The sequence below is a fragment of the Trachypithecus francoisi genome, unplaced genomic scaffold (assembly GCF_009764315.1).
Source record: "Trachypithecus francoisi isolate TF-2019V2 unplaced genomic scaffold, Tfra_2.0 Lachesis_group1, whole genome shotgun sequence".
NCBI classification, from domain to species: Eukaryota; Metazoa; Chordata; class Mammalia; order Primates; family Cercopithecidae; genus Trachypithecus; species Trachypithecus francoisi.
Genome location: NW_022681454.1, coordinates 76,070,301 through 76,095,189, shown reverse-complemented (window position 1 = coordinate 76,095,189; position 24,889 = coordinate 76,070,301). Strand labels below are relative to the sequence as shown.

General features: G+C 40.4%; 1 protein-coding gene and 1 non-coding gene across 2 annotated transcripts in view; both read right to left on the bottom strand.

Annotated features, from left to right (window-relative positions):
• The window catches only part of IGFBP7 (insulin like growth factor binding protein 7), a 77,964-nt gene that overhangs the window by 48,643 nt on the left and 4,432 nt on the right, over positions 1-24,889 (bottom strand). The window lies entirely within an intron of this gene.
• Positions 24,619-24,722, bottom strand: LOC117086540. The gene has a single exon (XR_004438435.1). It is a non-coding gene; the product is annotated as a small nucleolar RNA U13 (small nucleolar RNA).

Sequence of the window (24,889 nt, the reverse complement as noted above, 5' to 3'; positions counted from 1 at the left end):
TTCTTGGTGTGTGGTGTGACCCTCCTATCAGGGCAGGGGGAATGCTGGGCCTTGTGCAGAAATCATTTGGTGCGGGAAACATCAACCACCACCCAGGGATTTCCATGTAGCCCAAATACAAGCAGAAGTTGAGCAAGGGCCTTGAGCTTCTCCATGGTGGCAGGGCTTCCGTTTTGAATATGTGTGAAAAAAAATTCCTTAGTTCTGAGTCCGGTGGGGCCTTGATTTTAAAACAAAGCCCCAGCATGAAGTCTGGCTCCAGAGAAGGACAAGTGGAGGTTCTAGGTCCTCAGCACAAAATAAAGGACTATTCAGAATTCTATTCTGGCTCTGAAGTGCTGCTGCTTTGGGTTTGCAATCGAATCACCCTGCCTTCCTGGTCCTTTGACGTTGATAACTTAGCTTCTACTTGGGACTCTGTGTAAACAGTTTGCATCCAACAGTCTTCGGCTTACTGGTGAAAGGCACTGTTGTAGAACCGACTAGGGGATGCTGGTGTGTGAGAAAGAAAGGTACTACTAGAGCAACAGAAAATGCAGTGACTAGCAAGCAGGCGAAGTGGGTTTTGGTACCAGTTCTCCCCACATTTTACTTAGTCCTCAGTTTTTTTTCATCTGGAAAATTGAAAGGTTGAAGCAATGATCTAGGAGGTCCTTTGGGGTCAAGAATCTTTTCTCTTTGTCTCTACATGAGAAGTGGAGGAACAGGTGTGAATAACAGCTCAAGGAATATCAGTTATAACAAGAAAGACTTTCCTGAGAGAAGGCTGAGTTTACAAAGGATGCTCTGTGATTTCCCTCTTTTGACCAGTGTGGGACCCAAATCGTGGTCTCAGAGAGCTCTTCTGGGACCTGCATCTTTGGAGTTGCCGTGTTTGAAATCTCTTAGACTAAGATGATACAGGGAAGTGGGTAGGGAAAGGTTAATGGTGAACTGGAATCTCACCCCAGAATCATTCTAGATCTATGAGTATATAGTTTTAAATTTGAATCAAGTTTTTAGTAATTAAAAGAAAGAAAGAAAGAAAATAACCTTCAAAATTTGGTTATGTGGAATATCAATGATGTAGTGGTTCAGTATTCTTTTAAAATATTTTGTTGCTATTTTAAAAAATGCAAAAGTGCATGCTCACTGTAACAATTCAAACATACAAGTATATAAAGCAGCAGCAAATTGTCTACTTTTATCTCATGATAATTCTAACCCCCCAACAACCTATATAAACTGTTTATACATGTGGTTTTATTTTATTTTTTAATGAAAATTTCATTAAAAATAACATTCAAGATGCTTTAAAATTTTTTTAAGGTTTTATTTTAAGAGACAGGGTTTCTCTATGTTGCCTAGCCTTATCTTGAACTCCTGGCCTCAAGCTTCCTGAGTAGCTGGGTCTACAGGTGTGCACCACCATGCCTGGCTTACACTGCCTTTTTTCAGTGAACAATCTATGTATTATATATTAACCTTATTAGGTCAATACACATAAGTCAAATTCACTTTTCCAATAGCTGAAAAATGTCCTCAAACATGGGCATACTTCTTTAAGAATATTCCAGATGTTCCAAATTCTTCTATATACAAACTATAATACAATAAATATTCTTAATACTTATGTCCCTATGCATTAGCACTTTTGTTTCTGTAGGAGAGGTTTCCAGAAATAAGATTGCTAGGTCAAAGGGTATGAGAATGTTTAATTTTAATAAATACTCCTAGATTACTTTTGAAAAGCTTGTTAGGAATTCTGGTCTTGGCAATAGTGCAGGAAGGTCCCCATTTCCCCACACATTTCCCAGCAGTGGGAGTGAGAAATTTTCAAAAATTTGTCCAAGTTGAACAGGGAAACATTGTAGGTTATTATTGTTCTAATTGCGTTTCAGGACTCTTTGTGAAGTTAAGCAACTCTTCCCATGTTTATTGGCCACTTGCAGTTGTTCCTGTTTTAATTCACTATTTATTACTTTTTTCTTTTTCCTACTGCTTTATTGATCAACTTACATGAGCTCTTGTTTAATACAGATATTTACTTTGCTTATCATATATTTTGCAAATAATTTCTCCAGGCTATCACTGTCTTCCTGTTTTGTTTATGGTTTTGGTTGCCATACAGCATGCCACGAGGGCAGTGATGCTCGCTGTTTAGTACGTTGCTGTGCCCTCAGCAGCAGGAACAGTGCCTAGCACATAGTATGTTCTCAATAAAAACAATTATCTCATGAATGGGTGAACGAATAAGTAATAAACTTGAAATTTTAATGCAGCTAATCTGTTAATCCTTTCTCTTATGGTTTCTGGGTTATCAGAATAGTTCTATTTTATTAGTTTTACTTTTCTTGCAATTAATCCTTTAATCCATCTTGAATAGTTTTTTATTAAGAATTTTTTTTCTATTTGGAGTTCTAATTCATCTTAAATTTGTTCTGCATGTGGTATGAAGCAGGACAAACTGACCCTAAAGTTTGGCGATTACTTTGTGTGAAAAGCATTACATGAAATGCAAATTCTTTTTAGAATTTATCTGAAGGTGTCCTATATAGTAAAATGCAAATAGGCCCTACCACTCATGTGTTGTTAAAATATCTAAAATTAACTAAAAAATAAAGATTGGATAATGCTTTTCTGACAGCAAATTTTGTTCACATTTTTGTTTGATTATATATGATTACTTTTGTCTCAATTATCAATGAATGCAGATTATCAGGGAGTATCAACACAAAATTTAAGTATGTGGCTTATCATCTCTAATGAAGTCACTGAATTGTATACAATTTATTTAATAGCAGCATATGCTGGATTAACAGAATCAATTACTCAAATTTCAGTATTAAAAAAATCCCTTTAGCCAGAAATGATGTGCCTTTTCTAAAAATCATGAAGAAAAAACATGGACATGAAATGGTATGCAATGAATTCAACATTATACAGAGTTGAACATTTTGAGGATAAGTCACATGTTTATGCATTATATTATTCTGATGTTAGCAGTTTAAACATTTTCCAAGATTTCTTTAAGATGCAATCACTCCACCTCCTCCATGAAGCCCTCCTAGTTGGAAGTCATGGCTGCTGCTTCTGGACATGTGCAGCAATTCTTGTTTCCACCACTCATAAGGCACTGCCCAGAAAATGGCTTGCAAGGAAACCTGAATTGCCTCTATTATTCAATGGCTACTCTATTTTCTCTGGCAAGATGAGGGGCTGTCAAATAGTTTGATGATAATGTAATCTTTTCCCTTATAAGTCATTTACTCTTTTTACTCAGATGTTTAAAAAAAGTTTTTTTTCACTGTGTTGTTCAGGCTAGGTTGCAGTTGTGTGATCACAGCTCCCTGCAGCCTCAGACTCCTGGGCTCTGGTTGTCCTACCACCTCAGCATCCCAAGTAGCTGGAACTACAGGTGTGTAACATCATGCCTGGATAATTTTTTTTTTTTTTTTTTTTTTTTAATGGATACAGGGTCTCACTATGTTGCTCAGGCTGGTTTCAAACTCCTGGGATCAAGCGGTCCACCCACCTTGGATTCCCAAAGTGCTGGGATTATAGATGTGAGCCACTGCACCTGGCCTAGATCCTTTTTTCTTTTTCTTTAAAGTGCAGTAATTTTTTCACTAGAATATCAATAGGTATTTGTCATTCTAGATCCATATTCTCAAATATGCTGTCTGGTCTTTCAAAAGGTAGTTCTACATTTTTCTTGTATTGCAGTGAAGTTTTTTGGAGTTATAGTTTTTAGTGTTGGCTTGCCTTCTCGCTTTGGTTTCCTTCTTCAGTGACTCCTATTATCCATATGCTAGATCGGCTCTGCATATCTTCAGTGGTTGCTTCTTTTGATCTTTCTTCCTTTCTTTTTATTTAATAATTTTCCTCCTTTTAACCTTCCAGTTTTTTAAGGGATTCTCTGTTGTTCTTATTTGCTATTGTGTTTGTTTTGGTTTCATTTCTGAAATAACAACTGAGGTCTTCACCACATTTTCGAGTTATTCTAATTTTGGCTTAAGTTGTTACTCTTTATTTGTATTATTTAAAAAATGTCTTTTAGCTCATGTTATTCACATAGTCAGTTACAGTTTTCACCTGTTTGTGGACATGCTTTCACTGTAGGGATGTTATTCTCTTTCTCTCTCTCACTCTTTTCTTACATAAAATTTCTTTCTAGTATGGGGTTTTTGATCTTAATCCTTCTCTGTGCTTTTTTAAAATGTAAAATTGGTTTTCCAAAGCCTTTCATGGAGATATTGCCCAAAATACCTTTTTGCAACTCCTCAGAACTCCATTTTGTGTTGTTTTCATTTAGTGTTAAAAACAGTAACTTGCTTTCTGTGATTTTCTGGGTTTTCTCCTTTACTTTTATTTGGCCTTTTCTTTTGTTCATCTCTATTGTTTCTGTTCTGCTTAATTTTGATTCTATTCCTAGTCGTTTTTCTTTGGTGAAGGGCCCTGTCCTAGAAGGGAGCTGTATTAGTCCATTTTCACACGGCTACGAAGACATACCCGAGGCTGGGTAATTTATAAAGGAAAGAGGTTTAATGGACTCACAGTTCTCCATGGCTCGGGAAGCCTCACAATCATGGTGGAAGGCAAAGCAGGAGCAAAGGTACATCTTACATGATGTCAGGCAAGAGAGCATACACAGAAGAACTGCCCTTTATAAAACCATCAGATCTTGTGAGACTTATTTACTATCATGAGAACAGCATGGGAAAAACCTGCCTCCATGATTCAGTGACTTTCCACCAGGTCCCTCCCATGACACGTGGGGATTATGGAGTTAAATTCAACGGGAGATTTGGGTGGGAACACAGTCAAACCAATCAGGAGCCCTGGCTGGGGGTTCTGAGAGTTCATGGGACCCAGGCTGCTCAAGCCCCTTCCACCCCTTGGGTCCCTTGCACTCACCCACTAATGGACTTTCCAGTGAAAACCTGTTAGTTATGTTTGGATTGACCTATTATTGGATCTGCCATCACCTCATTACTGCCCTCTGCTTCCTTCCACCTAGCTTCCGACAGCCTGCAGGCTTGGTGGCATAGGTGGTTTGTTCCAACCCACTTACATTTTGGCATTTGTGGGACAGCTTGTGACATTTTTGTGGTAAATGTTGTCCATGGGGCTTAGGTTTTGGTATCTAGAGGATTTATGTTTTTGTTTTCTAATTTTAAAAAAATCATGGTAAATACACATACAAATTTTACCATCTTAGCTTTTATTTATTTTCATTTTTGAGATGGAGTTTCACTCTTGTTGCCCCGGCTGGAGCGTAGTGGCACGATCTTGGCTCACTGCAACCTCCACCTCCCAGGTTCAAGCGATTCTCCTGCCTCAGCCTTCCGAGTAGCTGGGATTACAGACACGCGCCACCATGCCTGGCTTTTGTACTTTTAGTAGAGACGGTGTTTCACCATTTTGGCCAAGCTGGTCTCGAACTCCTGACCTCAGGTGATCCACCTGACTCGGCCTCCCAAAGTGCTAGGACCACAGGCATGAGCCACTGCTCCTGGCCTGGTGGCTCAGTTATTATGAGGGGATTAAATACAGGAGACCAACACACTGCTGCTGCCTCAGCCCCATTTAACGGTAACCCCCTGGAAACTGGAGTCTGTGTTCTGTGCCCCACAGCACCAGGATGGCACCTGACACACAGAAAACACTCACACATTTAAGTGATAAATGAGTCCTTCTTAATTCCTCTGTCTTTTGGCAGGGTGATAGGATGCTTTCTTGTACTCATTAAAGTGATTGATGAATAACATAAAAGTTGCCATCGGTACCTGGACTAATACCTCTGCAGGTAAATATGCAACATGAGCTTCTAGATGGGAGAACACTGTCAACTCTTGAGTACCCAACTAATGAAGGACAGGAGAGGAAAAGACTATCTTAAAAGGATGCCGATTTTAAAATACTTTATATTTTGCTCTGTATAAATTTGTTGTAGCAGATTCCTTACTGTTTGGTTCATGCTAACGTTATAACACAGGAGTCCCTGGGTACTACTTGCTGATAGTGATTTGAAGGGGAGCGGTGGACCAGAGGTATATAGGTAAAAAAAGTAAATAAATGACACAGCTATACAAAAGGTTATAGCAGTTAACTGGGCATATTTGAGAGTTATTGCTACAATAGTCGGTAAAGTCAGAGGGAATACAATCTTGGAGTCATAAAGGCCTAACAGTTACAAAGGCTTTCAAATCTGCGACTTCATTTATTTCCATAACCCTAACCCTAATCCTTTAATACAGGTCCTGCTTGCTCCATTTTACAGGTGAGAAAACAGAGGGACCAAGAGATTAAGTAATGTGCCCATGATCACAGTTAGTCAATGTATAGTCAGGATTCAGATGCTTGGCCAGGTGTGGTGGCTTATACCTCTAATCACAGCATTTTGGGAGGCTGAGGCAGGAGGATTCAGACTCTTTTCTTCTAAGTTTAGTACTGTGTTTTTGTTTGAGACAGGGCTTTGCTTTGTCCCCCAGGCTGGAGTGCAGTGGTGCAGTCATGGCTCACTGCAGCCTCAAATTCCTAGGTCCAAGTGATCCTCCTACCTCAGCCTCCTGAGTAGCTGAGACTACAGATATGCACTACCATGCCTGGCTAATTTTTTTTATTTTTATTTTTTTTGTGGAGACAGGGTCTCACTATGTTGCCAAGACTGGTCTTGAACTCCTAGTCTCAAGTGATCTTCCTGCCTCAGCCTCCCAAAGTGTTGGGATTAGAGGTGTGAGCCACCGTGCCCAGACAGTTTAGTGCTTTTTATAGCACTATTGTTGTATCTGAAAAGCATGGTGATGTAAACTGCCACAAATCTAATGTTAAAAGAATGTAGGCTATAAATTGTAAGTATATAAAAATATTGAGGTTCTGACCAGTCTGGGCAAGAACAGCCCTCATTTTCTCCATATAACACCATCCAATCATTCCTACCACTTTCAGTTTCTGCCTCTACCCTGCATCCCATCTCTAGGTATCCCTCCAGAGAAAGAGGGAAGAATGAAGGTAAAAGTACCATACTATGACATTTGAGGGCTGTTTCTGAAGCATTAGCCACTACTACTGATAAAAGCAATGGCCAGATTGAGACCCTATTGTGTGGCAAGTAGTATGCTTAGAATCTCATATGAAGTTAATACTCTCACCAACCCTTTGGGTAAGCAATATTGTCCCCACTTTAAAGATGACAAAATTGAGGTTAAGAGAAGCAACTTGCTGGCCGGGCACAGTGGCTCACGTCTGTAATCCCAGCAGTTTGGGAGGTCAAGGCGGGTGTATCACCTGGAGGTCAGGAGTTCGAGACCAGACTGGCCAACATGCTGAAACTCCATCTCTACCAAAAAAATACAAAAATTAGCTGGGTGTGGTGGTGGGCACCTGTAATCCTAGCTACTTGGGAGGCTGAAGCAGGAGAATCGCTTGAACCCAGGAGGCAGAGGTGGCAGTGAGTGGAGATCACACCACTGCACTCCAGCCTGGGCAACAGAGTGAGACTCTGTCTCAAAAAAAAAAAAAAGAGAAGCAACTTGTCATTTAATAATCACATGTTTAATAAGGGGGAGAGTAGGGATCTGAACCCCACACTCTCCAAAACATTAATCTCTGTTACATGTATGACTTAAATAAGCATAAAAATGCTACAATAATTAGAAATTCACCATACTTAGATCTGAGGATGAAGTTTATACAATTTATAATAATGAAAGTATAAGCAGTTTTACTGTATCTATCCATATGTAATTATAATAACTTTTTCCTCCTTTTGAGTTCATTTTAAAATTAGCCCCTTCCACATATTAAATTAAATCAAGCAGGAACCCTCAATTCTGGCAGCCATTATTTCTGTGAAGGAAAGAGTGAAATGTCATTTCCTTCAAAATGGACTCTATGTGGATCTTTGACATCTTTCAGATAGGACTTCTTTCCACTGAACTTTGGGAATGACATATTTGCCACAAAGCTTTCCACTTCCCGCCCCCACCCCCCCAGCTATAACCTATTTTATCATCTGTTTTCATATTTCAGTGAAGTCTGAATGGGGTCTGTGGTCTCTAAAACGCTAAACTTCTAGTCACCCTTTGAATTCACCTTCAGCAACTGTGTCTGAAATGAAAAGCTGAAAAGAAGAATTACTGCCCAGCTATGGCAGACATTGTAGCTGGCTGACTCAGCCCCAGTGTCCACCACCCCCTTCTCTGTCTCTTTTGACACTAGGGTGGCCCAGTGATCATTTCTGGCCAATGAGATTAGGCAGAAATTTGCTGAGTATGGGCTTCTGGGAAACATTTGCTCACCTGATATAATGGGACGTGTGGCTGGCATTGTCCTTTTCTCTATTCCTTCTAAATGTCTTTAATGATGACGATGATCTGAGGTGCAGCAGCCTTCTTGCTATTATTAAGCATGAAGACAAAAGTCAACATGCAAAGGATGATAGAGCAGAAAGAGCGAAAGAACCCTGGTCCTTGACAGCACTGCTGAGTGGTTAAATCCACACCAGCAACCATCTACACCTAAACTCCCTGTTCTACAAGCAAATAAACCCCATTTTGGTCAAGCCACTATGAGCCCGGTTTTCTATTACTTACAGCTGAACACATTCCTTACCAATAGACCAGCTACTCTCCTTTTTGGTCATCATTCTTCTCTTCCTCTTCCCCAAATCCCACCATCTCCTTATATGTTGAGGGAGCTGGTACAGAGTAGGATCTTCACATCAGGTACCGACTTAGGTACCTAAAAGTATTTATGTATGAAAATTTCATAATTATACAATTGATTCAGAAAACTGCCGTGAACTGTTCCTTCACTCTTTGTGTAAGAATTTCCTGAGTTGTGCTACCATGAGAAACGTACTATTTCCTGCTTTCTTGTCAGTGTCTGAAGTTAGGCTTTCTAGTTCTTATGATATACCTTATTGTTTTTAAGGACTTAGTGGGTCACAGTCACATTCTTATTCTGTAGTGTTGAAATACACACACACAAAACAATAAAATCTCCCCAGAGCACTCAATTTTATTCAAATTGATTGAACATTTAATTTGTTCCCCACAAAGTTCTTAACACTCTTCAGTGATAGAGGCTTTATTTTTAGAAAACATGTGAGAAGGCTGGGCATGGTGGCTTATGCTTGTAATCCTAGCACTTTGGGAGGCCGAGGCAGGCAGATCACTCGAAGTCAGGAGTTTGAGACCAGCCTGGACTATGTGGTGAAACCCCGTCTCTACTACACACACACACACACACACACACCCCCAGGTGTGGTGGTGCATGCCTGTAATCCTAGCTACTTGGGAGGCTGAGATGGGAGGATTGCTTGAACCTGGGTGGCAGAGGTTGCAGTGAGCTGAGATTGCGCCACTGCACACTCCAGCCTGGGTGACAGAGCAAGACTCCATCTCAAAAAAACAAAACAAAACTATGAGAGCAACAATTTATTTGATTACCTTTTCTAGTTAACATTTTTCACAGAAAATGAAATGATACATTGGTTATTTAATGCAGCAGAGCTGACAAGATCCAGGCAGCGTGTATTCTTTGGGAGTTGAATCACCTGCAATTAACCACGCTGATGACGGGAACCTGGGGGATAATTTTATCATGCTATGTTAGACAACTGCCATTGCCAACACCTGGAATTTAAGTTGCTTTAATTTGCCAAAATAACAGCCTTAGAGTCTCTGGATGTGTTTCTTCAAAAACACATACATGGTTTAACAAAACAAGCAAAAGCATATGCAGTTCCACATACTGGTAATGACCAGAGTATCTGGAGATTGTGGAAATGCAGTGTAATGTAGGATATACAGGATTAGGAATGAAAGAACTGTGAATGAATGAATGAGTGAAGCATATTTATGTTTAACAGGTTCTGACACTCAATTTTAGATTTCTTTGGATTGAAATGTGGGTACATGTGTGTGTCCGTGTACACACCAACTCACCTGGATCCCCTGTTCCAGCTTCATTCAATTCCCATTAACAGCGGCTCTGCTTGGGCACTCAAACACACTGAATCTTGGTTGCCTAATTTATTAATACAACGTGAGGATAATACTTTACCACAGGGTTATTGTGAGGATTAAAAAGGTGATATGCATATGAACGTATGTGAAAATTCTTAGAAAATGCACTGTGCTGTTATTATTCCTATCGCCCAGTCAAATACGGGAATAATTCTGCCTGAAAATCACACGCAGCTTCTCCGTTTTGTAAATGTATTCTCAGCACTGTTTACCGTATTAACAGGAATACCCACCTTACAAAGGACGATTGTTGCTCAGTGTGCTGGAGATTAAAGGGCTTCAGAAAAAGGGAAACAAGGCTTTGCCAGCCTCCTTAAGGACCCAAGGAGAGCTCCAAGGACATGTGTGGTAAAAATATTATAAGTAAATTCTTTTCTAGTTTTATTAAGTGGAGCAGGAAACAGGCTCTCCCTAAGAGGTGGAGAATAACAGTACGTAGCAGAAACTGAGGTGAAACAAGCCGTCAAAGCATGCTCTCAGTATTATGCAGAGAAGTTGCATTTAAAGATGCTGAGATTCAACTTGGAGGTATGCCACTGATTGTAGTCAAATAGAATAGTAAAGACCATTTTCTTTCCTTCTGTGAAAAAAATCTTAAAGACAAAACCTCCAAATTTCACAAAGTGTTTCCTGTTTACATCTCAGATGGGTGGCTGCCCTTACAACAAACATTTTCAAGCTGCTCTAGTAGGAATGTGGATACTTTTTGTGAACCTCAATTCAATTATGTACAAAGGAATATTCTTTCCTTCTCCCTGTTATTTTGAAATACTTGACTGACCAAATTGGACTTAAAAAAAGAAAACTACTATAGTACACATATCCTTTCTTTCTGTTCTTGCTGGAATAACTCTTCATGATCTGAGATAGAAACCGTGATTCCTGGTAATATTAGATGCAAAATAGACAACAGGTAGGGTCCCTGGTTTTATGGCTAGTAACTGCAAATTTTATAAATAGAAACTAGGATGCAGGTACAACTCTCAATGGTCTCTATGCCATTGAAGATACGCAGTTACAATACAAACCTAATGATAATTAACAAGTAATTTCTGTTGTATTATTGAAATGTTTTGCTTTTAGCCTATAGTTTTAAGGAGTTAATGTGTCTGAATTGTTTAGAAGAGGCTAATTTTTAAGCTGGAATCACTAATGTCAATATATATAAATTTATACATATATATAAATCTCCATATCATTTAATTGGTAATTCCAATTTGGGATCTATTATAAAGAAATAATGCAGAAGGAAGATCTTTATGTCTAAAGATGTGAATTAAAAGGTTATTTATGACAAAAAAACCAGAGTAAATTATGGTTCATTCAAATTATTACAATATAGATTTATAAATAAAATTTATAAAATATTTTAAATACATGGAAAATATTAGTTATAAATTTAAAATTTGCAAATATATGGACTCCATATTTGCAAATGCACCTACTTGCTAAATTAAAAACAAGATGTAACCCATATGGACCATAGTATGACCAAAATAATGTCATATGAGCCTAGAAAAAAACTAGAATGGAATCCAATAAAAATATTAACAATGACAGTCTTTGATTTCAATGAATTCTACAAATTTCCACTGTTAGTTTTTAATAACAAAAAAGATCATTAGTGAAAATAAAATGAAATTAGCTTACATTCCCAGGACACACTGAAGCTGCACAGCAGCTAAAGTTTAATTAACAAGGATATGTAAATCTAGAATTTAAAATCCAGGCTGGGCATGGTGGCTCATGCCTGTAATCCCAGCACTTTGGGAGACTGAGGCGGGCGGATCACTTGAGGTCAGGAGTTTAAGATCAGCCTGGCCAACATGGTAAAACCCAAAATACAAAATACAAAATCTAGTAAAAATACAAAATTAGCTGGGCATGGTGGTAGGCAACTGTAGTCCCAGCTACTCATGGGGCTGAGGCAAGAGAATTGCTTGAACCCGGGAGGTACAGGTTGCAGTGAGCGGAGATCACACTTCTGCACTCCAGCCTGGGCAACAGAACAAGATTCTGTCTCAAAGAAAAAAAAAAAAAAAAAAAAAAGAACTTAAAATCCATTGTAATTTGTCCAAAAAGTGAAACTTCTGACAATGAATTGTTGGAGACTAACTGCCAAACAGTGTTCTCATCATCTCAATAGGTCATTGCACCTATACATTTTTTTTTTCTTTTTTACACATTTGCCAGGGAACTAGGTAGAGTGAAGTGAATCTACTGCATATTTGTTTCCTTAGCATTTACTAAGTTATTTAAATACAATCTTTAAGATGCTTTTGGATCAATATTCTCTCCTTAGCTGAATTCTGAGCAAACATAAGATTCACTCATCTCCACTCTAGAATGTCACTTTGGGCAAAATAATAACTAATTCATTTATGTACTACTACACCTCTAGCCATAGTTACATTATGTATAAGCTCATAGAGTCTGCAGTCAAAGTATAATGTATTCACAGGCCACAGATGTAAATGTACCTTTGTTCATTTTTCCCCTTCCAGTAGAAATTGCCCAGAAAATATGCTCCCAATAATTAAAAATGAAGGGTTGAGGGGAGTGTGTGTGCATTCTTTGTTCCTGTGCATTTTTATTGGCTTGGCTTACACAGGGACTCTCTTATTTTGAGTCTAACTGCCTCTTCTTTCTTCCCATACTTTACAAACCACCAGGATGGTTTCTAAGCTCCTTAGAGCAGGGGCAGTCTTTCTCATGGGGCAAATTTCCATCTGGCACCCAGCACATCATTTACAAAAAGCAGGCACTGGATGTGAGTGACAGGGAATTATTATAATTTTCCACTTCCAGTGATAGTGAGGATCCAAGTAACCTTGTGTCCTGAGCTAAAAGATGGGTGCACTCTGCAGAGCCAGGGACAGAGCCTACTTGCCAAGTGGAAACTGGGAGAGAGATGACAGGCATGGTTGTGGGGAAGGTGTGGACGAGAGGGTACCTTTGAGGGTGGCTCCATGTGAAGTCAGAGCCACGTGGGATGCTCTGTAGCTGGTGGGAAGGCTGCGCAGAGAAATGGGAGGAGAAGCCTCCCACAAAACCTTCCTGCCTATGAAACAAAACCTTCCCACAAAGCCTCCCACAAAACCTTCCTTCCTATGAAAACTTAATGAACTCTACACTTCTCACTAACATCTTGTAGACGGGTGAAGGGCAAAAACAGGCTCATCATGGGATAGTCAAAACAAGGCTAGTTTATGCGTTTGTTAAATTGCATCAAGAGTCATCCAAGAATGATTTCCTAAATACCTGCTCTGTGCCTCAAATGACATTATATGCTTTGAGGCATATAAAGGAAGCATCACCCACACTTGGGTTCTGCCCTCGAAATCCTTGGTAGTTCTCTAATGCTTGTTGTTGAAGCCTTGACCACTTCCAAACACAGTCAATTCTCATTATTTGTGGATGCCATATTTGCAAATTCACCTACTTGCTACAATGTAATTACCTCCCCCAAATCTAATCATTTGCAGACATGCATAGAGCAGCAAACATTTCAGTCATTGGATGCGCAGGGTCCCCACTGAGGTGGAACAAGGCACCACTCTGGCTTCTAGTTTCAGCTGTCACACTATCAACAAGCATCCCTCTTACAGTCTGTGTAATGCCACTTCTTTTTGTATTTTTGTGCTTTCTGATGGTGACTCAGCTGTCTAAAATGGCCCCAAACTTTGTGCTGAAGTGTTGTCTAGTCGTTCCTGACGGAAAATACGTGTTAGATAAGCTTCATTCTGGCATGAGCTGCAGTGCTTGCTGTTGGCCATGAGTTCAACGTTAATGAATCGTAATGCATATTAAATAATGTGTCTTTAAATAGAATCACACATAAAACAAAATTATGTATTGATCAGTTGATAAAAATGTTGTGATTGGAGGCTTGCAGGAAGCTAACTGAATTGCTCCTAGGAGCAGTGGTTCAGTATTTACAAATTTAGCGCTTGTGGTGACTTACTAGAACAAAACTTCAGTGAATAATGAGAATGTATTGTACTTATGCCTTCCTCTGCTACTGTTTAACTGAAGGGCAAGTTAGACTAAGATTAACCTTTATTAAAGGCCAATTGTGGGTCAAACACTGTGCTAAGCATTTAAAATACATTAAGTCATTGGTCCCTCAGCTTAGAGTATCTCTTGTCACTTGACTGAGGCCTTTCCGATGGGCATCTTCTCAAATTACCCCTTATACCTACTCTCTATTGTCACAAAATCTCTGAGACTGACAGCAGTATTCCATTCCATTTTACTTCTCCTGTAATCATTTCTAACCACCTTGTGAGGTCGGTAGTATCTTCACTTTACAGATGAGAAAACTGATGCTCAGAGAGGTTAAATACATTTCCCACGGCTGCACAATCCCCATACCCATTGCCTGGGAAATGATTTGAGGAGAGATAAAATGGAACGGAATACTGCTGTCAGTCTCAGAGATCTTGTGACAATACAGAGTAAGTATAAAGGGTAATTTGAGAAGATGCCAATCGGAAAGGCCTCAGCCAAGTGACAAGAGATACTCCTCTAAGCTGAGGGACCAATAAGCTGAGCAGAGCCACCTCTCCCTGAGATTCCAGATAGATGACAGAGGTGGGCTTCCATCAGTGTGAAGGTTTCCCTTTCCAACAGGGCACATAATAAATCTACTCTTAATTATGCATTCATTTACGCAACAAGAATCTATTGAGTGCCTACCATATCCCAAGGATGGTTTAGATATTGGAGATTCAATAGTGAATAAATAGATAAAAAGAGCACTGGGCTCATTGAGCGTATATTCTAGTGAAATAATAGAAAGATTGGATCATGTGGCTTTAGGTGAATACTTTTCTGAATGTATTGGGATACTATTTTTTAAGTACCAACACTACTGACATATTTCCATTCTGTCTGATTCAAATAAGAGCTCTGAAATAGCCAAAAAGATAAGAAGTAGCCAAATCATTTATGCTGCCTGCATTATATTGGGTGATCATGTTTTCTAGGGCTTACACTTCCTATGGCATACTAGATCTTCTCAAAAGTCCCCTGTTGTGAAACACTAGATGCTGGATAAACTGAGCGAAAACTGGCCTATTATTATTACGATTATCCCAAGGAAATGAGGCATCCCAAAAAGTGACCTGAAGTCTTTTTAGAACAATAGTTCTGAATTGGGGCTGGACATTAAGTCATCTGGAAAGTTTTAAAAAGTCCTGCTGCCCAGGTCACATCCAAACCAATTAAATCAGAATCTTGGAGTGGAACTCAGGCATCAGCATTCTGTAAAGCTCCCAAGGTGATTCTGATGTACAGCCAAGGTGAAGAACCACTGCTTTAGAAGGTGATAGAGTGCACAGTACATGGAGAGTCAGTAGTCCCAATGTTCTGCCAATTTCACTCAAAATTGCTGGCGCTGGTGGATCTGAAAAGTTATCCAGTTTCTTAAACCTCTTCTCCATACCTTCATTTCTTTACTCGTCAACCCGCACTGGAAGGTGGACATTATCACCTCTCAGACAGATGCAATGAACCAACCTAAGTGGGCACTTTCTGAGTCTAAATACATCTGTTTATAGTTGAATGTTTTGATTTTTAAATGATTTTAAACAAATGAGTTCCTGCTAAGCTGAGGCTACATGTATAAGCCAAAGAAGAGACACATAAATTGCAGCAAGAACTTTATTATTTCCACCAATAAGACTCTCAAAGCCAAAGATAATACTCAATGTGTACCTAACGGGCACTGATTGTGCTCTTTTTCTGCCAAACTCTGTGATTTTGGTTCACATTCCTCTTTGGAGCCAGTACTTCATTTTTTTCCCCCATGAACCATCCAACAAAAATTATTGAGTATTTCCTATGTATAAAATGCTGGTAGAATATCCAGGGAGGAGAGAGTCCAATGATTACTAAATGTGAGTGACATCTGAATCCAAAATTATTTTATATCTAAAAGGTGCTATTAAAAATAATGTGAGTGACAACAAGCTTGAAGATGGAAATATTCTATGCTGCAAAGCAAAGCATGTCCTCTGGCTAGCATCCTGGGTGGTTCCCATTAGACTGTCTGCATTTGGACTCTGAGATCTCTCAAAGGATGGGCAGAACTCCCTGTTCTAGAATCTCTGCAGAGCAAGATGGAAGTTCCCAGGAATTTTCTTTTTAAGAACACTATACAGTCATTTTGTCTACGCAGGCCTTAACATAGGTTTCAGATCTAACCTGGGAACACATGAGGCAGTATTGTGTTTGGACTGGTCAAAGCAGGACATCAGCAAGCCACTAATATATTAATTCATACTCAGTTCTATAATGCTAATAACAATAAAAATGGAAAGGAAACAGGTACCAATGGTTTTCATGCATTGCCTCACTTAACTTCCCCAAACTCTAAGTATAATAACATTGTTATTATACCTGTCTTGCAGGTAAAAAAAAAATCATGAATGAAGGTTAGGGTCACACAAATAGTTAAGTGGCAGAGTGGGGATTTGACCCAGGTGGTCTGACTCCAAAGTTCATCTCCTTAACCACTCTGCTATATTTCCTTGTGTATACCAGCCAATCTTGGCTTCTGGGTGACCTGGCACAAAGAGTTGAAAGTAACTGGTAGGGACAGCCCTGGGGTGAGCATTGGAGACCTGTCAAATCCACAGTCACACCATGGGGTTATAGCTATCTCTCCTACCCCTTGGGCTTGTCCTAAAAAAGGAGATAGGTTTGGGGCTGATATATGGGGTGGATTATGATCCTAAGGCATGTGAAAAACTTCATCCCAATGGAGCATCAAGAAAAAAAGGGCTGACCATCTCTCCTGGATGACATGGACTGAGCGGGCTGCCTTTCAGAGGTGGCATGCCAAGTTTTTGCTTATTTGCTCTCTCATGGGGGAAATGTCAGGTGGCTCATAAGTCTGGGGATGGAGTTAGGAGGAGTGGACTGAGCAGGACTCACCATTTATAAAGTTACTGGCCAAGCTCTATAACTGTAACTAAGAAAGGGTTGGTGGGTGGAGAAAAGAAAATCCCACTTGGTTGAGTTCAGTCAGACAAGAAAAAGGGGCAGCATGCAGTAACAGGCCAGGCCGAATGGGTGAAAAGAAAGAGGCTTCAGATGAGAGGTCATGGGGAGGTGGGGAAGGGGCACGAGCTGCTCACTTTGCCACATTGCAACTGGGTCCAGAACAGGCCTGCCCTGCCCTTCCAGTTATTTTCTAGTGAACCAAAGGCCCAGCAGGACAGAAAGAGCCAAGTCAGATCAACTTTTTCGTCCTGCTCTGAGGCTCTGATCTGAGACACAACAGAGCAGAGAGGGACCTCTGGCTCCGAAGCCCTGGCCTGTTAAATATCTGGTGGCATCTTGATCTCTGCCCCAGCCTGCCCTTTCCCACTGAGCTGAGCATTTCTACTAAGCAGCCACACTGCATGGGTCTCTCATCTCCCCTCTCTCACTCAGAGAGCACTGCTGCACAAGCCTTTCATTCTCCATCAAACGCTCTATGGCTTCCTGAGGGGGGTCCTTTGGAAGCCAGGGGTGCAGTGTAATTGCTGCATCTGCTATTGAAATTCACTTTTGGATTTCTATTCCCGGAGCAGAAAGTCCTGAAAGCTCCCATGGAGAAGGAGCAGGCTCTGAATCCTGCAGGCTTGGGCTACCCTAAAAAATTCTTGAAGCCTCATTTCTATGTGGTCTCTTTCAAAACCTTCTGAATGTTCCAGGAGATCTATTTCTTGATAAATTTTCTCCCTTGCTTGGGGTCAGGCCAGAAGACAGCAGAACAGATGTCAGATCTAAAGCTTTCCCAATTCAACCACTTGACCACTGGCCCACTAATCTGTGGTGATGTAAATGAAAATGCCTTTGAGCATTTCTCACTCAGAGAAAAAGACAAACCTCTGTAGAATCTGGAGACTTCCCTTCAAGAAAAACAACATGAAAGAACAGGATGATTGGAGTCAGCTGCCTTTCTGCCTGCAAGAATATGAAAGCCTTCTTTTTTTCTTCTCCCTCAAAAAGTCTAAATGGATTATGCCTAACTGAATTCTCAAACCCCTGCATGAATTTTCCTTCTGCAAGCTGTCACCTAGCTGACAAAAATATGCTTCAATTCAAAAAAATGCAAATTCCTTAGATCGCAGCTTAGATGTGGACTAAATATTATTATTGAAACTGGGAAAATTGATGGTGGGACAGTGCTGGGGTCAGAGGTCAAGGTCAACATTCAGGGTTAAACCTTAGGTGAAAGTGAATACTTGAGCATGTTGACAGTTATCCTAGTGATTCTTTTCCTCTACCCTATTCAGAGTTACTAGAAAGGCCTGGAAAATGATCAAACAGCACATGCAAACATTATGCTCCAAGAGGTCTTTCTTGGACTAATATTCATGCCAGCAGCCCTAGCACACTCGCTGATCCTTCAAGAGCCTCTGGATTGCAACTGAAGGGTTGGGCTCCAAGGTTTTTCTACTTTATGAGACAGGGTCTCCTTCTGTCGTCCAGGCTGGAGTGCAGTGGCACAATCATAGCTGACTACAGCCTTGACCTCCTGGGCTGAAAGTGATCCTCACACCTCAGCCTCCCAGGTAGCTAGGCCACAGGCACACCACCAAGCCCAGCTAATATTTTAATTCTTTTTTTGGTAGAGACAGGGTCTCATGCTATGCTGCCAGGGTTGGTCTTGAACTCCTGGTCTCAAGGGATCCTCTGCATCAGCCTCCCAAAGCAATGGGATTACAGGCATGAGCCACGGTGCCCTGCCAGGCTCTAAGATTTCTTATTTCTTTTTTGTTTTTTTTTTTGAGACAGGGTCTCACCGTGTCATCTAGGCTGGAGTGCAGTGGCACCATCATAGCTTCCTGCAGCCTTGATGTCTGTGCTAGAGTGACCCTCTCACTTTAACCTCCTGAGTAGCTGTGACTACAGGTGCTTCCCACCATGCCTGGCTAATTAACAATTTTATTTTTATTTTTAGTAGAGATGAGATCTCACTGTGTTGCCCAGGCTGGTCTTGAACTCCTGAGCTCAAGAGATCCTCTCACCTTGGTCTCCCAAAGTACTGGGATTACAAAGAAGAGCCACTGTGCCTGACCAGGCTCTAAGTCTTCTAATCTGGCCATAGAAGGACTAATGTTAGCTACCTCAGAGACATTCATTCATTTTAAGAAATACCATCTTTCACTGAATATGACATTTTTTAGAAGGCACACCATATGTACCATAAAAAGCCATCTCAACTCTGATATAAACTTTGTTATCATACAGAATGTTTATTTTATGCTAATGAAAGAGCTCTTTTAGATCTATTTAGACACAAATATATCATATATCCCCCTTGCTCATTCATCAAAAACAAAATACAGGCAAAATAAATTCAGGAAAGTCTTCCTAAAACTTTTTCACACCCAAGGGTTTGACTCTTCTGAATCTCTTTTGTTAGAAACTTATTTTTAAATAATTCTGAGTTTATAAAAAAGAAAGATAGCACAGAGAGTCGATGCTGCTTGTCTACGTACCACACTTTGAATCGCAAGGCTATAGTAGAATACCTAAAGTAAGTACCAGAATTGCTATTTCCCACCTGTGTGATGTCTGACCTGCAGTGTCTTTATTTGGAATTTGGGACAGTAATTCCCCTTACCTTCCAGGGTTGTTATGAGTAGCAAATGAGGAAAACCCACAGAAGCCCTTAGCAAACTGTGGAGTACTTCACAAATCCCTGTTGTCATTACCATTCACTACGAGGCATGATGCAGATGTATTCCTTGCCCCCAAGGCATTTACAGTCTAGTTAATAATTCTTTACAGTTATTTGGGCCACACAGTCCACATAGTTTACACAGTACTTTCATATGTGTTACGTAATTTGACCTTCTCAATAATCCTGTGAAGGTATGAAATTGTACCTCCATTTGTTATATACATTCTCCTGAAGTTCTGAGGGGCTGTTTTTTCACAGTGGCCAAGCCTACTTTGAACCTGTTGGGTTGGCCTTGGCCTTGTCAGTGATCTTTACTGTGGGAACTTCATAACATATGAATGGGGCTTTGTCAACACAGGGTTCTTAGGTCTGTTTCACCTGAAATGAACCTTTCTTATTTTTCAGACACAAAACTTCTCTGCAACTCTGGCCTGCTTTTGGGACCAGCAGCTCCTCCCTGGATACCCTGGACTGCTCCTCTCCCTGGTAACCCTCTCCTGGTAGGGACATTGATGGGGGTGAGGCTTATTGTTAGCTCCAGCTGTTTCTAATTAACCTTGACCTGCTCTCCTCTGTAAAACAGTAAAGGCAATTCAACACATTAGCTTTTTCAAAAGGGCCAAATCATTTTGCCATTAATCCAACTTGGGATAAAACAGAGATCAACTATTTAACACAATCAATTTTAAGTTAAAAAAAAATAAACAAATAAACTTTTTTTCCCCCCTCATTATCATCCTGGCTTTTTTCTTCTGATCTCATTTTCTCTCAGAGGCCTGGTGGAGGAGAGGGTCTTGATTGACCTGGAAAAGTCATATATGACAAGCTGGGGGAAGCTTCCCTTGGACATTTCTAGTCCTCCACCGCTACCCCTACATAAGAGTAAAAGACTCACTGGTAAATCTTTGAAATTGCTTTAAATAGAGTGGGCTTATTAATTCATATATACCTAAGTCTCCTTCCATTTCAAAGCTTTCTAATTGTGCCACTCTTACATTTCAAAAAAAGGTTATACTCATATTCCCTGGCTTAAAAATTCTTTTGATGATAATTCAGGGTTCCCCAGCTGCTAAAAACAAGATGTTATTTGCCTAACAATGAAAAACACAGATGAGGTCAGATTGTTTGTGGGGTATGGGTGGCTTGAGGTAAAGGAAGCATCATAATCTCATCCACTGTGGGGAGGAATTTGGAATCAGTGAAGGCTAGCTGGCCTTGGACTCCATCCAAGGGTGTTCTGTCACTGAACTATCCAAGAGAGCCTTATAAGGCAATTTCTTCTAGAAGTCCAGTGTACAGTGGACCCTGAGGACAGGCTCTAGGGACAGGATGGAAATCATATTTCAGGATAACAAATGCCTGCTCAGCTTAATCATTTTAATCATTCCAGGTCAAAGCTGTATAGTTTAAGAGATTTAAAAATTATAAAATCCTCCCCCAGATGTGGCCCCCTCCCCCTCAAGTTATTTCTCAGCTCTCCTAAAGAGAGTCTCCTGACTTCTGCCTGAACACAGTATCCTATTCAACAGTTTTTACTGGAAAGTTCTTCCATCATGTCATCTAAACGTGCCTTGTGGCTATTTAATTCCAGGCCTTTTAATGCCGTCCTCCTGAAGAACTGCATTAAGAGAGCAATTTGTCAGGCACCTTCGATTTAATAACTAATTCCCAAACGATGAAGACACATTAACTTGTTCTTTACTTTCCTCTGAAAGAATCCTAAGTCCTCTAAGACCCCACTTTCTGTCCTTCAGTTTTTCAAATCTTTCCTAAAATGCAGAGATTGAAACTGGACAAAGTGATAATAAAGAACCAGTGGATTCACTCAATATTCTAGAAATTTCTGTGCTCAAGAACGGCAGCTGAGGTCAGAAAAAAATTTAAAGCATTTCTATTGGACTGGGGCAGGCTCTTAGGGAATGTGACTTTTTCTGTTTCTGATCTGAAAGCGGAGAGAAAGAGTAATAGGGACTTTAGGGGGAAGAGACTCCTGAAAGGAGCAAGTGGTGGTAATTTGGAGGCAGGACTGGCTAATAAGGCAAGTGAGGTGAGGGCACTTAATGAGCAGTCACTGAATAAGAAAAAGCTCCTCAAGGGCTTTTCACTCCCAAGTAGCAAGCAGCTTGCCATGGCAGGCTGGGAACCTGGATTTGACAGCGCTTCTAAGATCTGAGAGGGAAACAGGTCTTGGGAAGGAGTGTAGGCATCTGTTGTTGTGATTACAGTAACAGCTTCCTTATGGGAGTCTCTGACTGTAGTCTCGCCCCCTTCCAATCCACTCTCCCAACAAAGCTTTTCTAAAAGCACAAATCCAGCTCCATCACTCAGCGGCTCCCACTGCTCTGTGACAGCGTCTCAGCTCCTTAAGGGGTCACAGGCCCTCCCCTATCACTGGGCTCTTTCACACGGCCAGCTGCCTCTTTCCCCCCAGGCAATCCCACCAAACCACATGTGAGTCCTTCTGCTGGCTATGCTCTGGTTATCTCCTTTCTCTTAAAAAACTGTTTTAACTGATAACTGAAAATTGTATATATATGGTATACAACACGATGTTCTGACATATGTAGACAATTTGGAATGGCTAAATCAGGCTATTTAACATATGCATTACCTCACATACTTTTTTTGTGTGTGTGGTAACAACATTTAAAGTCTACTATCTTAGAAATTCTTTTTTTTTTGGCAGGGTCTTGCTCTGTTACCCAGGCTGGAGTGCAGTGGTATGATCATGGCTCACTGCAGATTTGACCTCTTGGGCTCAAGTAATCCTCCCGCCTCAGCCTCCCAAGTATTTGGGACTACAGGTGTGCACCACCACGACCAGCTAATTTTTTGTTTTTTTTATAGAGACGAGGTCTCACTATATTGCCCAGGCTGGCAATTTTCAGGTATATAATATATTATTATTCATTATAATCACCGTGAGGGACAATAGATCTCTTGAGCTTATGTCTCCTCTCTAACCAAAATTGTGTGTCCTTTGACCAACATCTTGCCAATGCTGTCCCCTCCTCCCAACCCCATGTCTGGTAACTGCTGTTCTATTTTCTGCTTCTATGGGTTTGACTATTTTTAGATTCCACATATAAGTGAGATCACATGGCATTTATCTTTCTGTGCCTGGCTTTTTTCACTTAATATAATGTCTTCCAGGTCCCCTCATGTTGTGGCAAATGACAAAATTTCCTTCTTTTTAAAGGCTGAATTAGTATTCTATTGTATACATATAGTGTTTTCTTCTCATCTCCCTTCTAACTCTACCACAACCTCTATACTAGCTCTTCTCCAGCCAGTTCCTTCTTATCCCTGTCTCAGTCAGGACATCATTCTTTCACTAAGTGATTCCTGGCTTTTCCTCCACGAACCTGGGTCCCCTCCTCTGGCTCTCTGACAGTCCTCATGGTACTGCTGTGTTAGTTTAATGATATTACACTGACTTGTACTCCTCCAAGATAAACCAGACAATTAATGACTTCATTTAATTTGAAACCCCTTTGTTTCAACTTTCAAAGAAGTTCATAAATTTACTGTAGAACATGGGCATTTAAATGATATATTATCAACATAAGAAATGAGTCTAATGAATCGAAAATGAGCATCTCAAAGAATGGAGGTTTAAAACTCATCAAATAAAATGAGTTCCTGAAAAATCAAAATCTAAACTGAAGTGTTTTCCATTCATAGAACAGTTTCTATAGCTCTGGACCTAATTCTACTCAGCAAGGGGATGTAGAAATGTTGGGATTTGGGGGGAAAAGTTACCATCCAATGTTAGGGTTCAGGATTGCTGATGACAGAAGGGAAGGCAAGTCAATGTCAGATGAATTTCCTGGCCTAGACTTTAGGAAGGCAGAAGATGCCAGGAGGAAAGAGAGCAGACAGGCAGGAGAGGGGCTTTCCTGCATTTCCAAACAGGAAGGTGCTTTCTTAAGAGAATTCCTTTGTTAATCAACAAATATTTATGATATGCCCAACTATTAGCCAGACACTGTGTTTATAAGGAGTTATAAGATGAAATCCCTCTTTTACAATGCTTACAGTCTAGTGGGGAAGACAGACATTCAAAGAGTCCTTCTGTGGCAGTTGGCGAAGGTCTATACTAGCTAACTTGTTCTCCACTCAGGGCCCAAGGCCCTGCTGTTCCCTTTGCTGAAATCCTCCCAAGGGTTCTTAGCATGGCTCTACTCATCTCACTTAATACTGCTCATTCATCTGGAGTCTCTGTCCTAGTTCTCTGATGTACACCCTTCACAGCATATACACATTGTGTGAAAATATATTTCCTTGTTTCTGTGTATCTTCTTCAAGGTTACTTACCCTGAGATTAGGAGAGTGCCTAGCCAATTCACAGGTTGATTCATTCATTGATTCATGCATTAGACATGTATTTAAAGCACATGCTACATACCATGCACTTATCTAGGTCCTTGGGTCTGTCTATATGAGGGAGCAAAATCTCCCTTCCCACCTGGAGCTTACTTTCATGTTGAATAATGACAACAATTAACGTTCATCGAATGCTTTCTATGGATAATATTCATGACATTTAATCTTCATGACAACCCTATGAGACAGATAATGATTATAATCCCTGTCTTACAAGAGAGCAAGACCTTGGGCAGACAGGTCAAATAACTTGCTCAAGGCTATAGTTAGTAAGTGGTCAAGATTCACACCAAAGGAGTCTGGCTTGAGAGCTCCTCATCTTAACTTCTCTGCTATACTGCCTCTTATATATGACACACAGTACACGCGGAATAAATATTAGTTGAAACAATGGCTGGATGCATAGTCCTAGAAGAACAGATACATCATTTTGGGGTGGGGGAAAGTCAGAATACTTCACAGAGAAAGTGACAGAGCTGATCCTTGAAGGCTAGGTAAGAGCTCATTTTTCAAATTTTCATTATTTTTTTTCTTTCATGTCAGACAGGTAATGTGCCAATGTCATAAAAGGTTTGGGGGGTGACATACCTCACACATGTGTATGAACACTCAATCATCATGCTTATGAACTACAAAAGGATCATCATGCTTATGAACTACAAAAGGTAAGAGTTCAAAGGATGGAAAGGAAGTGAAGGAGGGTGCGATTGTGGTCTGTGTGGAGGTGGGAGGTGTTCCAGGCAGAAGGCACAACATCTACAGAGGCATGAAAGCATAGAGACATATGTGCTGAAGTGTGAATAGCAGA